The sequence below is a fragment of the Panthera uncia genome, chromosome A2 (genome assembly GCF_023721935.1).
Source record: "Panthera uncia isolate 11264 chromosome A2, Puncia_PCG_1.0, whole genome shotgun sequence".
Taxonomy (NCBI): domain Eukaryota; kingdom Metazoa; phylum Chordata; class Mammalia; order Carnivora; family Felidae; genus Panthera; species Panthera uncia.
Genome location: NC_064816.1, coordinates 157244881 through 157264157, shown reverse-complemented (window position 1 = coordinate 157264157; position 19277 = coordinate 157244881). Strand labels below are relative to the sequence as shown.

The 19277-nt window shown below is 45.4% G+C and overlaps 1 long non-coding RNA gene across 2 annotated transcripts; it reads left to right on the top strand.

The window, feature by feature from the left end:
- The first annotated feature begins 27 nt into the window (after positions 1-27).
- Positions 28-19277, top strand: LOC125930320 (uncharacterized). 2 transcript variants are annotated; one of them, XR_007460129.1, is made up of 4 exons: positions 28-425; positions 2197-2237; positions 2334-2539; positions 19155-19277. It is a non-coding gene; the product is annotated as an uncharacterized LOC125930320 (long non-coding RNA). The 2 variants fall into 2 exon arrangements; XR_007460130.1 differs by having other exon boundaries at positions 28-472.

Below are 19277 nucleotides of genomic sequence, written 5' to 3'. Positions count from 1 at the left end.
GGTGAGGGGGCGGGGCCTATGGGAGGACCCTAGGCCGGGGCGTTGGAGTCTCGGGGCCGTTTCCGTCCGGGTGGAAGTGGTGTCCCGGCCCGGCCGCAGGCTCGGCCCCGTTTGCTCGACTTCAGAGGAAATTGCGCCTGGCTTCATTTCACCAAAAGCCTTGAAAAAGACCAGCGGACCTGGCAGGGAGTACCCTTTCCCCCTCGGTCTAGGCCGGACTAAACAGGTTGTCCCCCTAAACGCCAGGGTTTTCTTCCCTGTCTCCGTCGGGCCTCCGCCCAGGGTGACATTTAGGTTGCTTCACCTGAAACTTATCGGCTGGTTGCCCTGGCGCTTCCCCCCCGACCCTGGCCCTGCTAACCAGGTATCCATCGCACTAGCAACCTCAATGGTCGATGGAGAGCCGCTCTCTGCCCAGCAATGTGGTAAATGCAAATAAAGTGTATGGTCTGGGTTCCGTCCTCATGTCTAGGTGAGAAAATAAGACAAGTGTGCATAAAAATTAACGGCAACTTGTGAAATGTTCTGGGAACGTGGGGTTGAGCACAGGCTCTGACAGAGCGTTGAGCGATGGGTAGATGAGCCTTTGATAGGAGAACCCGGAAATGAAACATAGAAGGAGTAAATCTCAGACGGCAGAAAGTTTTCTCGGTTGAGGCCCTTGGCCCTTCCTGTCCGAATCCCAAAACCATCCTTGGACTTGCTCTAGCATTGTGATGGCGTGCGGCTTGAGAGCTTCCAAAGACAAATCTCTTTGGTATATAAAGAGCTCTTACAATTCAATAGGAAAAGGACCAAAATAGAAAACTGGGCAAAGGCTCTGACAGTATGATTCCCCGAAGAGGAAATACAAGTGGCTCATAAACGTATGACACATTACTTAACCTCGCTCACAATGAGATAAATATAAAACTACACCAAGAAACCACCTTGTGCCCATCAGACTGGAAAATAACATGATAGCCTGTGATGGCAAGACTGTGTTGAAATAGGTACCCTGTTTCGTACCTGCAAGGGCAATGTGGCACAGTCTATCAAAATCGAAACGCATATTCCCTTTTACCCAGTAATTCAACTTGCATCATTCTTGTTGTATTTTATTACCCTACCTCCTTTCTGTTATTCCTAACGCTGACATTTAGTGGCTTCAACTGCAATTTCGTACGATGACGAATTCTTCCTAATTTGTGTTTGTATTTTTGTTGCCATGGGTTTCATAGTAACAAGGAATCAAGCAACTTCTGCATAAGTGATTTTACTTTTGCTGGAGTGGAATCAGAAAACCCTCAAACATCCTTAATAGGACAGTGAAATTTCATGTAAACGTTAAAAAAAAAAAAAAAAGAAAACCACTTCATTCTTGATTTTTCTATTTATAAATGAGAATTTGAAGGAAGTGGTTATAAATAGGAATTTTCAGGGAATTTGAATGATGACTCACACTTTCTGTCTGGTAGGTTTTTAATTACTGATCACCTTATTTGGAGACGTGGTCATTTTATTTAGCATCCTAGCTGGATGAGAAGAACATAGAAGGACAAAGAAACCAAGCAGGTGGGGAGGGAGACATAGAAGGACAAAGAAACCAAGCAGGTGGGGAGGGAGATTTTGTTCCCACCTGATTGGAAATACATCATTTCAATCCCCCTGGAAGATGAGAGAAACTGAAAGAAATTTTGAAAATGTAAAATAGGAGAGTTACTCTGATTCCCTGTGAAATGTGGAGGCTGGGTCTCAGTCACTGCCAGAAGGGGTTTGGTGGCCCGCCCGACCCAGGTAGAATCATTCTGAAAGCATGTAGTCCACAAGTTCTGCATCCTGGTTTCGAATTTCTAGCATGTTCTGCTCCCAAATGTTTAACCCAGGTACCTCTGATCATCCCAAGAGGTGGGTAGGTGATGTTCCAGCTCTGAAAAGATAAAGGAGGAAAGGCAGAGATGATGAATAAAGCCGACCATGGTAGTTATACTATTGAACTAAGTTCACAACAATCTGTGTTTTGTCGTTTAACCTATTATTAACGTCAAAGAGAACTTGATCTACAATATTAGTTTTGTGATTTTAAGTCCAAGGATGAATGAAAACTAAAAGCAAACACGGAGACCGGAGAGTAGGTAGTCATTGCTGTAGGCTTATGGTTTGAGAAACTTCCACGGAATGCTAAACTACTTTTTTTTTTTTTTTACTTGATTCCAGAAAATCATTACAAATCGATAGGATGCATGGCAGTTAAAAAGGTAAAATCAGACCTCTCTACCATCCTGTTTTCTAAATAAAGCCTATTGTCTAAAACTTTGGGGAAGTTTTAATCCGACGGGTGTGTTTTCTTTCAGCACGTTAAAGATGCCCTTCCATTATCTTCCGGCTTGTTTCTGAAGTCAGCTGACGATCTGGGGTGACGTCTGACGCTTCCATCGGCTTTTCTAGTTGTTGTGAGTGGAAACCTTGATCTGCCTGCAAGCGGCTCCATCGCACCCGAGAGCGGACGCTCCGTCTGTTGATGGACTACTGGCGAAATAAGAAAGAAAGACAAAACCAGGTATCTTCGTTATTCACCTCTAGAGAAAGCCCTCAGAAATACCGTTACGTCTGAAAAGACTGTCCTTGTCATCCCTCTACCTTGCTGCGATTATTTCATATCACCTGTAGTTTCCCAAGGATTAGGATTCTTGGCATTTTCCTAATAACTGAATTGTGTTAAATTCGGCTGAATCTGTCAGCATTGTGGCCAGGTGCATTTAGCAGAAACTAACTGTCACTTAAGCAAATAGGGTTTTGTTTTTCTCGCTTAGAAGGGGTCTAGGGGCATCTGGGTGGCTCAGTCGGTTGAGCGTCTGACTTCGGCTCAGGGCACGATCTCGTGGTTCGTGGGTTCGAGCGCCGCGTCGGGCTCTAAGCTCAGAGCCTGGAGCCTGCTTTGGGTTCTCTGTCTCCCTCTCTCTCTCTGCCTCTCCCTCGCTCGTGCTCTGTCTCTCCCTCTCTCAAAAATAAATAAACATTAAAAAAAAAAAAAGGAGTCCAGAGGTCTGTGGTCCAGAGCTGATGTCACTCGAGGAAAAACGTGCACTCTGATGGAAGACTGCACTACCCGTGGCACAGTCTTCCAGCTGATAAGACTGATTCCATGCCGCTCCTTCCCAGCTGTAATCGAAGGTCACGAATAGCATCGCGAACTTCTTGTCGGTAAGAAGCAAATTCTACCCTTTCAGGTAGAAGTTGCACTGTCTCACCTCCCACCCTGCGGGGGACCAGTTTCACCTCTACGTCCCCGTTCGCCTTCACCTTCCTTTATTTCATAGGAGTGTGTGCTTCTTGGCTCCTCTTTTGAGCTGGTTATAACATCTGCCTTGTTCCCTGTTTTGTTGTCGAGTTCAACAAAATCTTGAACACGTGCTCATTTGTGTATCTCTGCGTGGGAATCGTGATTTTACTTTTATCCTGAAACTCACCTTGTAACACTTCTTATGCCCTGGAAGAAGATGGCGGCCGCACCTCCAGACACTGTGTCTGTGGTCCAGACAAGGAGAAGGGGGAGCGCAAAGAATGAAAAGCGTGTGTCAGCTAAGTCTGTTTTTAGTAGGAAAACAATAGCTTTTCCAGAAGCCCCACCCCTTCCGTTTCTGACTAGACTGGAAAAAAATGTCACTAGAAAGTCACTAGACTTGGAGCGCCTGGGTGGCTCTGCCGGTTAAGCGGCCGACTTGGGCTCAGGTCGTGATCTCGCGGTTTGTGGGATCGAGCCCCGCATCGGGCTCTGTGCTGACAGCTCGGAGCCTGGAGCCTGCTTCAAATTCTGTGTCTCCCTCTTTTTCTGCCCTTCCCCAACCCCAAAATACAATAAACATGGAAACTTTTTAAAAACAGAAAGTCGGGGCGCCTGGGTGGCTCCGTCGGTTGAGTGTCCAACTTCAGCTCAGGTCATGATCTCGGGGTTCGTGAGTTCAAGTCACGCGTCGGGCTCTGTGCTAGCAGCTCAGAGCCTGGAGCCTGCTTCGGATTCTGTGTCTCCCCGCCCCCCAGCCCACCCCTGCTTGTGCTCTGTCTCTCTCTGTCTTTCCAAAAATGAATAAACACAAAAAAAACTTTTTTAAAACAGAGAGTCATTCGACTAGAAAAAAATAGCCACTACCTGCAAGGCATGTTGGGGAATCATTCCTCACCCCTCAAAAAAAAAAAAAATTGGTCATCAGGAAGAAGAGGAGAGTGGACGTTGAGTAGACAGCAGCATCTGGCTCAGTGACTCATTTAGGCAAAGCTTTAGGTTGATGATACTACCTTTTGCTGTTCCCTACCCACCCCTTCTTTGCCCTCCTACCTCCACCCCTCCACCCATGCCCACCTCCTCACAGGCACGAATTACGAATCTGCTCCAGCCTAAGTGATTCATCCTAATGCGTCAGATACTTAGCGTGTTACCCCCAAAGGAGGGATTGGATAGCCACCATAGAGGTTGATAGTGAAGAGATGTTAGTAATGGAATTGCTGTCATCAGGAATAATCTTGCAAGGGAGCCTGTGGGGGGAGCCGGAAGAGAGGAGCCCTTCTCCTCCTTCCCTGTTCCACTTGCTGATGCCTATGTTACCTGCACAAAAAGCCAAGCCTGGGGGCAGCCAGTCCCGGGAGAAGAGAAGACTGGCTGAATAGTTTGGGAGTACCACTTAACAAATTTTTCTTATTTTTCTCTTATTAGAAAATTTTAAATCATAAAGTGAGGGAGGAATAAATATAAATCTCCTGATGTTTCATTACCTACACTATAACCATTGTTGACATTTCAGTGTAAATATTTCCAGTATCTTTTTCTTTTTTCTTAACTTTTTTCAATATTTATTTATTTTTGTAACTTTTTTTTAATGTTTTATTGATTTTTGAGAGAGAGAGAGAGAGAGAGAGAGAGACCGAGTACGAGTGGGGGAGGGACAGAGAGAGAGAGAGGGAGACACAGAATCCTAAGCAGGCTCCAGGCTCCAAGCCCTCAGCACAGAGCCCGACGTGGGGCCCAAACTCGTGAACTGCAAGATCATGACCTGAGTCCAAGTCAGAGGCTTAACAGACTGAGCCACCCAGGCGCCCCAGTATCTGTTTCTTAATCAGAGCCTTTCCTCAATATATTAAAAATCCATGTATGCAATTTTTAACCGTACTTTTAAAAATTAATATGGCTTAGGGTGCCTGGGTGGCTCAGTCAGTTAAGCGTCATGGCTTAGGGTGCCTGGGTGGCTCAGTCAGTTAAGCGTCCAACTTCGGCTCAGGTCATGATCTCGCGGTTTGTGAGTTCGAGCCCCGCGTCAGGCTCTGTGCTGACGGCTCAGAGCCTGGAGCCTGTTTCAGATTCTGTGTCTCCCTCTCTTGCTGACCCTCCCCGTTCATACTCTGTTTCTCTCTGTCTCAAAAACAAATAAACATAAAAAAAAATAAAAATTAATATAGTTTAAGAGTTTTAATTATTATTTCATACCTTCATAAATATAATTTCAACAGCTACCTAATATCTCAGCAAGTAGAAATACAGCAGATCAGCCCATCATCTCCTATTGTGGGTCATTTGCATGTGTATTAGGATACAGACTTGCCAGCTGGAACAGACTCAAGAGAAATTGAAATTTTGTTTGCTTGTCTAACAGCCCAGAGCTGATACGGTGGCTCCATGGCTCAGCGACGCAGGCTCTTTCCATCTCGTTGCTCTGCCATCTGCAGGATCCTGCCCACCTCTGCGGAGCACCTGCTCGCTCGTGACTACGTCCACATTCTAGGCAGAGAGAAGGGAAAAGGTGAAGGGGGCTTCGATCGGAAGTCACATGCTTCCCGCCTTACATCTCCATTGGCCCCGTGCTTGGTCACATGGTTGCACCTGCGCAAAGGAGGCTGGGAAATGTAGAACTCCATCTGGATAGCCATGCGCCATGTACGTCAGGGAAGGATTCCATTACAATGAGAGAGAAAGAAAAAAAATAGATCTTGACACGGGAAGACTAGCCACAAGGTTGTTTCTAATTATTCGTTATTTATAATGGTGAAGGTCATCTCTGATGTAAATCTTTTTCTATATTTAGGGTGTTCTGTTGTGGTTGTTAATAGTTGTTTGTTTTGTTTTCTTTTGTTCAGTGATATTCCTGTAGAGTACTCCATAAAAGGTACAAATTCTAGACTTCCTATACTTACTGATAAATTTATGGCTTTACCTTTTCAACAGAATTAGATATTATGGTTTTTGAAATTTGCCCTTTTTCAAGGGAAAATGAAAGAAGAACAGGGGAAAGAGGAGGCGAGATGAGGAGGAGGGGAAAGGAGGCATCTTATAGTTCTTATGATGTTCATTATGCTTCATACCAGGGGAGTGAACGCCTTCCCATGCTTGCTTCCTGGTTATTTACATATTTTTATTTATAAAACGGTTTGTTTATGTCTGAGTTAGACCTGTCGGGGTCAAGGATCAGACGCACACAGGAATCTCAAAATATGAGGATTTATTGTCATGGTTCATATGGGAATAAGAACAACGGAAACTTCAGCCTCTCCCTGGTCTCTGGATGACACTGATGGAATTTGAGGTGGAGTTTGTGAGCAAACGCTAAGAAAGAATTCTAGAGACTCTTTTGGTTTTTGTTCGCTTGTTTTGTTTTTTGTTTTTTGTTTTTTGTTTTTTATTTTGGTGCAAAAAGCTGATTTTATTAAAGCACAGGGACAGGACCCATGGGCAGAAAAAGCAGCTGCGGGTGTGGGAAAGACTTATTGTATATTTTGAGTTTGTGGAGGGGAGTTATAGATAACATAGGTCTCCAAAGAATTTCTGGATGCTGAAAGCAAGGTGTCAAAGGACCCTGAAGATTTAGCTACTGTCAAAATAAGGTTGCTTTTAATTTTTGAGGAAGTGTAAATACTAAGGCATTAAGGCAGCCATAAACTTCTTGGGGAGTGTTACACGCTACAAGTCTCTGGCGTCTATTAGCGGGCTGCAGGCTGTAAGGGAATTTAATTTAAACCACATATTTCTTGCCTTTGTTTCCCTCATCATCACCACTGGTCTCCTGGTGACACCACCAGACCTCATAGAAGCTGGACTGGAGGGATGTGCAGTGGCCCCAAGTGCTGATGGCTTTACTGCCCCTTTAGTGACAGAGTCTGTTCCTGCTTTTCCAGGTCGTTCTGCCAGAGAACCGCTTCAGCCTTGTGGGGAAGGGCCACCCTTCCCCAGAACTGGTGGGTGCAAGCCTGGCCTAATAAGCACTGTTACCCGGGAGACCCGAAGCGCTAGACAGGCTTAGCCCAATGTCTCTGGGTCCACGAAAGCACATCCACAAAAATGCCTTTAAGTTTTGTTACATCGCAAGTCTCACGATTTAGAGGGACCGTTCGGATTGTTTGTAATCGTACTATCGCCTGGCTCAAAAGCTAAGTCTAAAAGAAAAGAGAACAGGGGCTTCTTCCAGTGGCAGAGTCTGGAAAAGATGGGCCGAAATGGCACCTGGCAAGGGGAAGGAAAGGAAGGAAGAGTAGGTCCTCAGCCTTGGACCTCAGGGGGCCGTAGGGGAAAACATATTTGGTGCCCGCCACATCTTTGCGTCCTTCAGTGACACTTCTGTCCGTGTCGCCAATCTTTCTGGCAAGGAAATGGAAATGAGGCCTCTCTGTATGCTGCCATGTTGGCTGCCCAGGATGTGGCCACAGCGGGATACAGGACCGAGACCTTGGACATGGGGCTAGAGGTGAGTCCTGGTCCGCTCAGGAATGAAGATCGGGCAGATTGAGGACGTCACCCACATCCCCTCTGATAGTACCTGCAGGCAGGGAGGTTGCCATTGTCTCTGTCTGTGAACAGGACTCCTCAAATTACTGTTTTCTGTTAATAAATTTACGTTGTGTAAGATAAAAAAAATAAAATAAAATAAAAATAAAATAAAATAAGCAAAGGGAACAGGGCCTAACTTGGACTCTCTGTCATATTTTGCAGTGTCTCTTGAGCTGCAAATGGAATAATATAGATGCATCCCATTCCCTTCTTTTAGCCAGAATAATTTTTAAATAATGGTAAACTGGGGCTCCTGGGTGGCATCCGACTTCAGCTCAGGTCGTGATCTCACAGTCCGTGAGTTGGAGCTCCGCATCGGGCTCTGTGCTGACAGCTCGGAGCCTGGAGCCTGCTTCGGATTCTGTCTCCCTCTCTCTCTGTCCCTCCCCTGCTCATGCTCTGTCTCTCTCTGTCTCAAAAATAAATAAAAACATTTTTAAAAATTAAAAAAAAATAATGGTAAACTATTTGTGACTTGTAGCTATATTTAATAAGTTTTCCTCTATCTCATCTACTCTGTATCTCTCTCTCTCTCTCTTTTAAGATATTGTTTGTCAGTAATCTCTGCACCCAACTTGGGGCTTGAATTTAATAGCCCCGATATCGAGGGTTGCGTTCTCTACTGACTGAGCCAGCCAGACGCACCCTACTATGTATATCTTAACGATAATAATAATAGAATAATAGTTAATTTTTATTAAGCACTCACTCTGTGCCAAGAAAGAACTGTTCTAAATATCTTGCACACATTAGCTCGTTTAATCCATATTAGAACCTGATGAGATAAACACAGTTATAACCTCCATTTTCTAAATGAGGAAAGTGAGGCTCAGAGACGTTAAGGAACTTGCCCAAGATCACACAGCTAATAAGTGGCAGATAAGGGTTTGAACCCAAGAAGTCTGGTTCCAGAGTTTACATTCTTGACTAATGCTTACTCGTTGTTTTTATTGCTTCCTTGTTCCTGTGTTTGTTTTTGTTTTTTGCAGAACACATATGGATGAATTTGTATGATTTTGAATACAATGTAACTCTAATAAGGAAAAATTAAAATTAAACCAAATGTTCATCAATAGAAGGCAAGGAGAAATAAATAGGATGTTCTTGCTATGGAACACGATAGCAGCCATTAGAAACAACAGAGTTGGGGCTCCTGGGTGGCTCAGTCGGTTGGGCATCCGACTTCAGCTCAGGTCATGATCCACGGTTCATGGGTTCAGGTTTGGGTTCGGGCCCCGCGTCGGGCTCTGTGCTGACGGCTCAGAGCATGGAGCCTGCTTCGGATTCTGTGTCTCCCTCTCTCTCTGCCTCTCCCCAGCTCACACTCTGTCTCTTTCTCTCAAAAATAAACATTAAAAAAGAAAAAAGAAAGAAAGAAAAGAAACAACAGAGTAGTGGGGAGCCTGGCTGGCTCAATCGGTTGAGCATCCCACTCTTGGTTTCAGCTCGGGTCATGATCCCAGGGGCATGAGATCAAGCCCCACATCGGGCTCTGCCACTGAGTGTGAAACCTGCTTGGGATTCTCTCTCTCTCCAGCTTGTGCACTCTCTCTGCCTCTAAAAGAAAAAAATAATTAAAAAAAGAGAAAGAACAGAGTAGATTTGCACATATGTAGGGGGGTCTACAGTCTAGAAGGGTATTCACCAAGAAGGATTGAGAAGGGAGTGAATAGGGACTTTCACTTTTACTCTTTATACTTCAAAACATTTCATTTTGACAAGTATGTGTTACTTTTGTTTTAAAATTTTTAAAGTGAAAATATAGGAAAATAGTTTATCACAAATGATAACAGGTTCGTTTTGCATTTGGTTCTGTACTATTTTATTTGCCACTGTTAATGTGTGGAATTCTTGTCTCCCCAAGTAAATGATCAGCTCTTAGAGGGAAGATAGACTATGATGAGGTTTGGGGTGATGAATGTTCAGAGCTGACGGCCAAGAAAATTCTAGAAGACGTCTTTGCAAAAAGGTGCTTTTATTAGAGCACAGGGACAGGACCCGTGGGCAGAAAGAGCTGCACTGGGCTTGTGAAGAGTGGTTATATACTATGGGGTTAGGGGAGGTAAAGTGAAGAGGAAGTTTCTTTTTAAAATCGATTTTTTAATGTTTATTTTATTTATTTTTTTTTTTAATTTTTTTTTCAACGTTTTTTTATTTTTATTTTTGGGACAGAGAGAGACAGAGCATGAACGGGGGAGGGGCAGAGAGAGAGGGAGACACAGAATCGGAAACAGGCTCCAGGCTCCGAGCCATCAGCCCAGAGCCTGACGCGGGGCTCGAACTCACGGACCGCGAGATCGTGACCTGGCTGAAGTCGGACGCTTAACCGACTGCGCCACCCAGGCGCCCCTAATGTTTATTTTTAAGAGAGAGAGAGAGAGGCAGAGCACAAGTGGAGGAGGGACAGAGAAGGAGACACACGAGACACAATCTGAAAGGCTCTAGGCTCCAAGCTATCAGCACAGAGCCCAATGTGGTGCTCAAACTCACGAACCATGAGATCATGGCCTGAGCCTAAATCAGAGGCTTAACAGACTGAGCTACCCAGGCGCCCCTAAGAGGAAGTTTCTTAACGTGGTTTCCATTTGCTATTAAAGACTCACAGATTACTGGAGGTTTAGCTACTGTCAAGCTAAGGTTGTTTTTCCCTCTAGCAACACATTAACATTGAGACAGCGGGGAGTTCCTGGACATGAGGCTATTGATAAGATTGCCTTTTTCTTGTAATTTACTAAGACATTTGTAAACAGGTAAAGACTCAGGTCCTGCAGGCCTGTGATCTCTGTCAGTTAACCGTTTGTTTTCTTTCCTTTCCTTTGTTCTTGGGCAGCCAGGAGGGCCTGAGGAATATCACACAGATCCCAAGAGGCGGGAGGGGGTTGTGCTAGCTTGAGCTTAGCCCTCAGCTTGCCTTACGGTCCCTCATCAGACTGGATCTTAAATTTCTATTTCTGTCACCAGTGCCTAGCACAGTGGTAAACACAGCAGATGCTTAGTAAACATTCTTAATATATAATAATTCCCTAGGAGCGTTTATTTGAAATCTCTATTCTCTGATTGCTCCACAAGTATCAGGATGAATCTATTTCTGGCACACGGCGTGAGCAAAGAAATACCTTGTCTCATGCCCTTCCCCTTACATGAAGACAGGGGCAGACCAGAAGGGACCAACTCTCCTGGAGAGGACCTGACCAAGAGGGACTTCCCATTGGTCCAAAGAAACTGCAATTTGTGAGATGATCATGGCGAGGGAGGCCCACCAGACTGGGACAGGATACTGGAAGAGAACGGGCTGTGACGTTCAAGAGGGCAGAAACGGACATCCCAGGGAGCCCTGAATGCCAGCCACAGAAGTCTAGACTTCATATTCTAGGAGATAAGACAGTTTGTTTTGTTTTGTTGGCAAAAGAGAGGTAGGATACAAGAGGCATAAGGAGGACCGGTCTGATCACCATGTGCAGGAAGGACTAGAGGGGTCTGGACGTCATTGCCATGGTTCAGGTAGAAAGAGGTACACACCTGGCTAAAGGCAGTTAAGGGTGAGAAAAAAATGGACGCAAACACTGACGTAATTTATGGAGATTGAGGACTACCTAGACGAGGGATGAAGGAGCAAGTCAAGTTTTATTTTAGCCACTTGAAAATTTTGTCCTAGTGTGCTTTCACGTGTAAACAATGTAACCGAATTCACGTGCGCAGGGGACATTGCTCAGAGGCTTTCATCCAGGCTTTAATCAGTGCCTCCACACTGTCACTCTCATGCCAGTGTTGGCTGCAGAGCCCAAAATCCATTCCAAGCCGTGGAAATAGGAGTGTATTTGGTTAGCAATGTGACTTATTCCAGCAGATTGGAAAATACAAACGACCTCATCCACCTCATTAAGAGGGGCATTTCCAATAACAATTGACTTTTTAGGGGCGCCTAGGTGGCTCAGTCTGTTAAGTGTTTGACATTGGCTCAGGTCATGATCTCGTGGCTGGTGGGTTCGAGCCCCACATCAGGCATCTGTGCTGATGGCTCGGAGCCTGAGCCTGCTTCAGATTCTGTGTCTCCCTCTCTGTCTCTGCCCCTCCCTCGCTTGCACTCTGTCTCTCTCTCTCTCTCAAAAATAAACATTTTAAAAAATTACTTTTTCTGTTTAACAATTAGTTATCAAATTGGCAACATATTTATGTTGATTTAATGAAATACACATGATAACAATGATACTCTAACCAGAAGAGACTTCTCAGTACTTAGAGACTCATGATCATAGGATATAAAATTTTTAAAATATTTTTATTTATATCTTTGTTGCTGAAAAGTATGATAGGGACAATCCATAAAAGAAGACTCCCTAAATAACATATATTCTATTAGGATAAAACTAGATGAGGGAATTTCTTCATTATTGGAAAAATTAAGGAAAAAAATTAGATGAGGAGGGAGGTGATGGAAAGACAAGTTTATGAACAAAAATGAATAGTTAAAAGAACTTTATGTATTTAAAATTTTTTTTTAAATATTTCCTTATTTTTGAGAGACAGAGTGAGAATGGGGGAGGGGCAGAGAGAGGGGAAAACACAGAATCTGAAGCAGGCTCCAGGCACCGAGCTTTCAGCACAGAGCCCGATGCGGGGCTCGAACTCATGAACCTCAAGATCATGACCTGAGCCGAAGTCAGATGCTTCACGAACTGACCCACCCAGGTGCCCCAAACTTTGTGTATTTTTTAAATCGTGGATATCAAATTGCTGATATTTACATATCACTGAATATATAGCCAAGAGTTTTTAAAAATAGGTATAACTATGCTAGACAGGCAGTTGCATTTCTTGCAGCCACTTAAACTTGTGAGGAAATATTTTAGGTGGAAAATCAGAATTTCTGAGGGATAACTTTGAAGACAGCACCTGACCAAACTTCAGAATCATCCTGAGTTTAGGGCCCCCTCTCGTGGTGAGATTCAGATTTGTGTTGGCTCGAAGCTCAAGAGAAGTATCTAGCAAGAGCTGAAAGGGCCAGGTTCTACAAGCCAAACCCTTCCCGGTGTGTTTTCTGGAATCATCGCTACAAAACTTGAGCCGGGTAGGATTAGCACACCTGTTCATGTTGGGCCATTGTGTCCTATCTCCACCTTGGCTCCCCTCCCCACCAAAGCAGGAAGAGATTTCATTCCCCTACCCAAGCCCAGCATAAATCGGGAGAGAAAAAGCAGGGCAGAATGGTACCCCTCACATCTCACCAAGCAGGATCCTTGATGATGGTCCATTAATCTGCTACGTGTTTATTGCGTACCTGCTATGTGTAAGCATGATTCTCCATGATCTACTGGGAGGCGGCCATCCACTAGTAGAATCCACCTTCTACTTCTCTCTTTCATTTATTTTTATGTATTAATTTTTTAAATGTTTATTTATTTTGGGAGAGAGAGAGAGATAGCACAAGTGGGGGAGGGGCAGAGAGAGAGGGGTCAGAGGATCCAAGCAGGCTCTGTGCTAACAGCCAAGAGCCCAATGTGGGGCTCAAACTCATGACCTTTGAGATCATGACCTGAGCCAAAGTTGGATGCTTAACCCATGGAGCCACCCAGGTGCCCCTACTTCTCTCTTTTAAAAAATTTAAAAAAGGGGGCACCTGGGTGGCTCCGTGGGTCAAGCATCCAACTTCAGCTCAGGTCATGATCTCGAGACTCGGGAGTTCAAGCCCCATGTCAGACTCTGTGCTGACATCTCAGAGCCCGGAGCCTGCTTCAAATTCTGTGTCTCCCTCTCTATCTGCCCCTCCCCTGCTCATGCTCTGTCTGCCTGTCTCTCTCTCTCAAAATAAACATTAAACATTTTTCACTTAAAATGTACTCCATTGAATTATTGTTATAAAGCACCAACAATAACAACCAACCACAGGATTTTCCCAAAAAGTATTCAGAGGACCCACAAACATTTAAAAAGATGTTCAACCCACCCAGTAACTAAAGAAACACAAATTAACCATGTTAAGAAATGATTGGCTTGCTGTTAGACTGGCATTTGTTTGATAATATCTAAGCTGAGAAGAGTGGGCACATCTGAGAAATACACACCTCTTCATACTCTGTTCATGAAACTGTAAGTCCGAACAACAATTTGAGAGAAAATGAAGAATATTAAGTTTTTTTTCTCTAAGTTTCTGCTTCTTCCCCATTAATTCCCCCTTTTAAGAACTATCGCTGGGGGGCGCCTGGGTGGCTCAGGTGGTTAAGTGTTCGATTCGGCTCAGGTCATGATCTCACCGCTGGTGAGTTCGAGCCCCGCGTCTGGCTCTGTGCTGACAGCTCGGAGCCTGGAGCCTCCTTCGGATTCTGTGTCTCCCTTTCTCTCTGCACCTCCCGAGCTCGTGTTCTGTCTCCGTCTCTTTCTCTCAAAAATAAATAAAAATGTGAAACAAAATTGAAAAAAAAAAAAAAAGAACTATCGCTAAGACCCAGGCCCCAGCCCGCTACTGAAATTGTCAGGAATTTTGGAAGATTTTGATTACATGTCCCTAACCGCTCCCATTTTTATGTTTTATTTTAAGATTTTATTTTTAAGTAATCTCTACCCCCAAAGTGGCACTCTAACTCAATCCTGAGATCAAGAGTTACATGCTCCGTTGACTGAGACAAATAGGTGCCCCCACTCCCCTGTTTAAACAATAGACTCTCGGGGTTCTGTTCCCGACACACTTACCTGTACCAAGAATGGGGAGAAGGACAGATGCCTGACTCAGCCACTGGGGCCCGGGGGGTTTTTAGCTTCACTTGTCTCTCCATCTCTGCCCTCCTACCCCATCTCACACACACACACACACACACACACACACCATGAAGGATAGAACACTGAAATTGAAGATGATACCGTGTGGCCTTGCCCTCAGGGTCTCAAGGATGTGCCCTATTACGGGCCTCATTTCCCCACCCTGTACCCAGGGGTTAGACTGGATGACCTCTCTGAGTTCCCTCATCTTTAATCCTAGCCCTGTCCTCAAGAAGCTTATAATCTAATAAAGGAGGCAAGAGGACTCTCTTACTTCATGCAACTGACATTTATTGAATGCTGCTACAAGTTCAAGTTCACATATATAAATAAAATGACCTCTTCCCTCTATGAGTTGACAATCCAAAGTAGGAAGTGACCGTTGCTGTGAAGGAGATCGAGAATTCTCTGCACATCCCAGGAAAAGGAGATACATTTGTGTGAAGCTAGAAAGAAATTTTAGTTAAATAAAAATAGACAGTGGCGTGGGCTAGGTACCCAATGAACATACAGATAAAAAAGTGCCTTTGACATAATAAGAAATATATATTTGGTCTCTGCCCCACTTCCTGGTAGGCACCTTCCAAAACCTTGGAATCTCTGAAGTGACAAGTGCCTTTTTGTATGTGAAGGAGATGGCTGGGGCTGGGGGGGTTCCAGGATGAACCTCGGGATGGAGTCTGGTTGCCAAGGGAACCAACCTCCTGATTAGAGGGTTGGCCCTCCAGCCACACGTAACGCGCGCGCGCGCGCGCGCGCGCGCGCACGCGCACACACACACCCTCCAGGAGGGAGGGGAGAGGGGCTGGAAGTTGAGTTAATCACTAATGGCCAGTGCTTTCATCAATGGAGCCCATGACACGAGGCCTCCATTAACAACAACAACAACAACCCAATTGAAGGGGTTCATAGAGCCTCTGAGTTACTGAGCATGTGGAGGTGCTGGGGAGTTAGTTTCTTTAGCTGTCTGGAGAGGGCGTGGAAGCCCAGTTCCTCTTCCCTGTAGCCCCACCCATCTCTTCAATCTGGCTGTTCTGAGTTCACCCCTTTTCAATAAACTGGTAATCTAGTAAGTACACTCTTTTCCTGACTTCTCTCACTCATCCTACCAAGTTATCCAACCTGAGGAAAGGGTGGTAGGAACCTCTGATTTATTTTATTTTTTTTTAATTTTTTTTAACGTTTATTTATTTTTGAGACAGAGAGAGACAGAGCATGAACGGGGAAGGGGCAGAGAGAGAGGGAGACACAGAACCGGAAGCGGGCTCCGGGCTCTGAGCCGTCAGCCCAGAGCCCGACGCGGGGCTCGAACTCACGGACCGCGAGATCGTGACCTGAGCTGAAGTCGGACGCTTAACCGACTGAGCCACCCAGGCGCCCCAGGAACCTCTGATTTAAAGCCAGTCAGTCTCAAACAGGTGGCAACCTGGAGTGGGGCTGGTGCGTGCAGTAGGGTGGGCACAGTCCTGTGGGACGGAGCCCTTCACCCGTGGGAGGTGATGCTCCATCCAGGGAGATAGGGCCCGCGTTGGACTGAACTGTAGGACACCCGCTTGGTGTGGCAGAGAACTGGAGAATTGCTTGGTGTGGACAACCCACACCTCTGGTTTCAGAAGTGTTGCATGTAGAGTATAGAAAACCCGGCATTTCCCCCCTTTAGCGCCACAGCAATTTACCGAGGGGCCAAGTTATCAGTTTAGTTAAAGTATTCAAAGGAAGCTGAGATCTGACATGGGTCTTGATGAGCAACGCTTATAAAAACAGCTTGGAAGTTTTCCCCATGGGCAAGGGCAGATCCAGTCTGGGGGGCCCTGAAACTAATGTAACTTGGGAAGGCCCTTTATGAAAAAAAAAAAAAAAAGACAATTATTACAAATACGATATTAGGAATGAAAGTACTTACTCAGAATGAAAAAAATAATGTTACAAATTTTTAATTTTTTTTTTTTACATTTTAGTTATTTTTGAGAGAGAGAGACAGAGCACAAGTAAGGGAGAGGCAGTGAGAGAGGGAGACACAGAATCCCAAGCGGGCTCCAGGCTCCCAGCTGTCAGCACAGAGCCCGTCGCCGGGCTCGAACCCACAAACCGTGAGATCATGACCCGAGCCGAAGTCGGACGCTCAACCGACTGAGCCACGCAGGGCCCCCTAACATTACAAATTTTTAAAAGTTGAAAGATACCACAAGACATCATAAAATCCAGAAAACGAAAACATCTTTATTAACCATCTACACCTCTCTAAGATTTTTTTCTTAACAGTTTTTGGGTAGAAGTCCTTTGGCTAACTCTTCAAATGAAGACACTCTTACCAGAGAAATTGGATAGCATTTCAGCCCCTGACACCCCTTCGCGGTCCGCTTTCTGATAATTAGGGTGGGGGGGGTAGGTCCTGGAAAAATTTGTTCGCCAATTGTTGGGTGTTAACCTTTGTCAGGAGAGGGCGCTAGAGGGCCGCTGGAGGAGAAGGGTTTCTCTCCTGGTTCCCGTAGCACGTGAGGCTCCTCCCGCGACTAGCAGCTTCCGAAGTGTCTGGGTGTCTGCGTTCCAACAGCCTGTGTGGTGTGTGCAGCACCCAGCTCTAAAATTTCCCCGCAGCCGGGAGCTTCCCTTGGCGTCCCCGGGGGGGGGGGGGGGCGCTCCCCGGGGGGGGGGGGGGGGGGGGGGGGGGCAGCTTCACCTGGTGGCGGGGGTGGGGGTTGTAGCCCGTGATCAGCGTCCCCTGGCGTCCTCTCCTGTGGCTTTGGGGCGAGTTCTGAGATAGGACGCCTCCCGGTGGAGGGTCCTCTGGCACCCCGGGCAGCGGATCTCCAGCAAGTGCGGCCAACCTGGCACCTCAGTGACTTCTCTGCGGGGCAGCGAGCCACGCTGTCTCCAATCAAGGCCTGGATCTCAGCCCTGCAGAGGGACGTCTTCGTGGGTGCTTCGTCTCACCCTGGGTGATGGACACTCGCTGGGTCTCCCCAGCCTGCATTCTTCAAGAACCCTCTTTACTTCTTCTTCTTCTTTTTAATATTTATTTATTTTTGAGAGAGAGAGAGAGAGAGAGAGAGATCGATCCAAACAAAGCAGGCTCCAGGCTCCAAGCTGTCAGCACAGAGCCCAATATGGGACTGGAACTCAGGAACCAGGAGATCATGACCCGAGCTGCAGTCAGACGCTTAACTGACTGAGCCACCCAGGCGCCCCAAGAACCCTCTTTACTTCTTCCTAGCCAATCCCTTATTACTCCAACCCCATGTTAAAATTAATTCTTTATGTTAAACTTCCCTTGTGCAAGTTGCTGTGCGGTTTCTGTCTCCTGATTGGACCCTTAGCAATACAACTTTGCAGTGCGTTGCTGATAGTAATTATTATAAATTTTAAGGATTTTTTTTTCCACATTCGAGGAAATCTCTATCAAGTTTCACATATGAGTTTTAAGGTTTCAGTGCATTTCAAGTTATTTTTTGCTCAGGGACTAATCTGTTTTGTTGTTGTTGTTATTTTTTAATGCTTATTTATTTAATTTGAGAGAGAGAGAGAGAGAAAGAGAGAATACGGCCACAAGTAGGGAGAGGAGTAGAGAGACGGAGAGAAAGAATCCCAAGCAGGTTCCTTGCTGTCAGCCAGGAGGTGCTCAGGGATTAATCTTAAAATTAAAATTTTGAATTGGGGCACCTGGGTGGTTCAGTCGGTTGAGTGTCCGACTCTTGATCTTGGCTTAGGTCATGATCTCATGGTTTGTGAGTTTGAGCCCCACTTCGGGGCTCTGTCAGTGCAGAGCCTATGTGGGATTGTGTCTCTCCCTCCCTCTGCCCCTCCCCTCCTCTCTCTCTCTCTCTCTCAAAAATAATAAACAAACAAACAAACAAACAAACAAATTAGGGGCCCCTGGGTGGCTCAGTCGGTTGAGCGTCCGACTTCAGCTCAGGTCATGATCTCACTGTGAGTTCCAGCCCTGCTTCTGGCCCTGTGCTGACAGCTCAGAGCCTGGAGCCTGCTTCGGATTCTGTGTCTCCCTCTCTCTCTCCCCCTCCCCTGCTCGCTCACTCTCTTTCTCAAAAATAAATATTGGGGCACCTGGGTGGCTTAGTCGATTAAGCGTCCGACTTCAGCTCAGGTGATGATCTCACAGCTCTCGTGAATTCGAGCCGCGTCGGGCTCTGTGCTGACAGCTCAGAGCCTGGAGCCTGCTTCGGATTCTGTGTCTCCCTCTCTCTCTGTTCCTCCCCTGCTCATTCCCTGTCTCTCAGAAATAAATAAACGTTAAAAAAAAAAAAAAAAACTAAAAAAAAAAAAAACCTTTGAATTAATGACAGTTATTAATCAGGGCGTCATGGACAGCCTCTTTGAAGTGGTGCTGTACGAGTTTTATCTTTGTCAATGTCAGCATTTCTTGTCAAATTAGCAAAGAAGTTACATCCTTTTCCAGTGTTTGTGTTCATGTGATTCATTAACTGGATTATCAACCAATCCCCAAACCTATTCATAGCTTCTATTCAAAATGTATCCCTTCGCCTGGGTCCATTATTGCTTTTTACGTGATCTGAAAGTGTTTTGTTACAATTTGCTTCTCAATGTCAGAATAATTTACATAGACCTTATCTCATTGTTATCGCTTTTGTTTCAGGTTCCACCGATTTTAAGTTGAATTTAAAGATGACAGAAGAAGGTATCCTTTATATGCATCCAAACTCCGGAATCTGTAATTGCTCGCTCACTTTATTAAAATGTTCCACAACAGTTTTTGAAA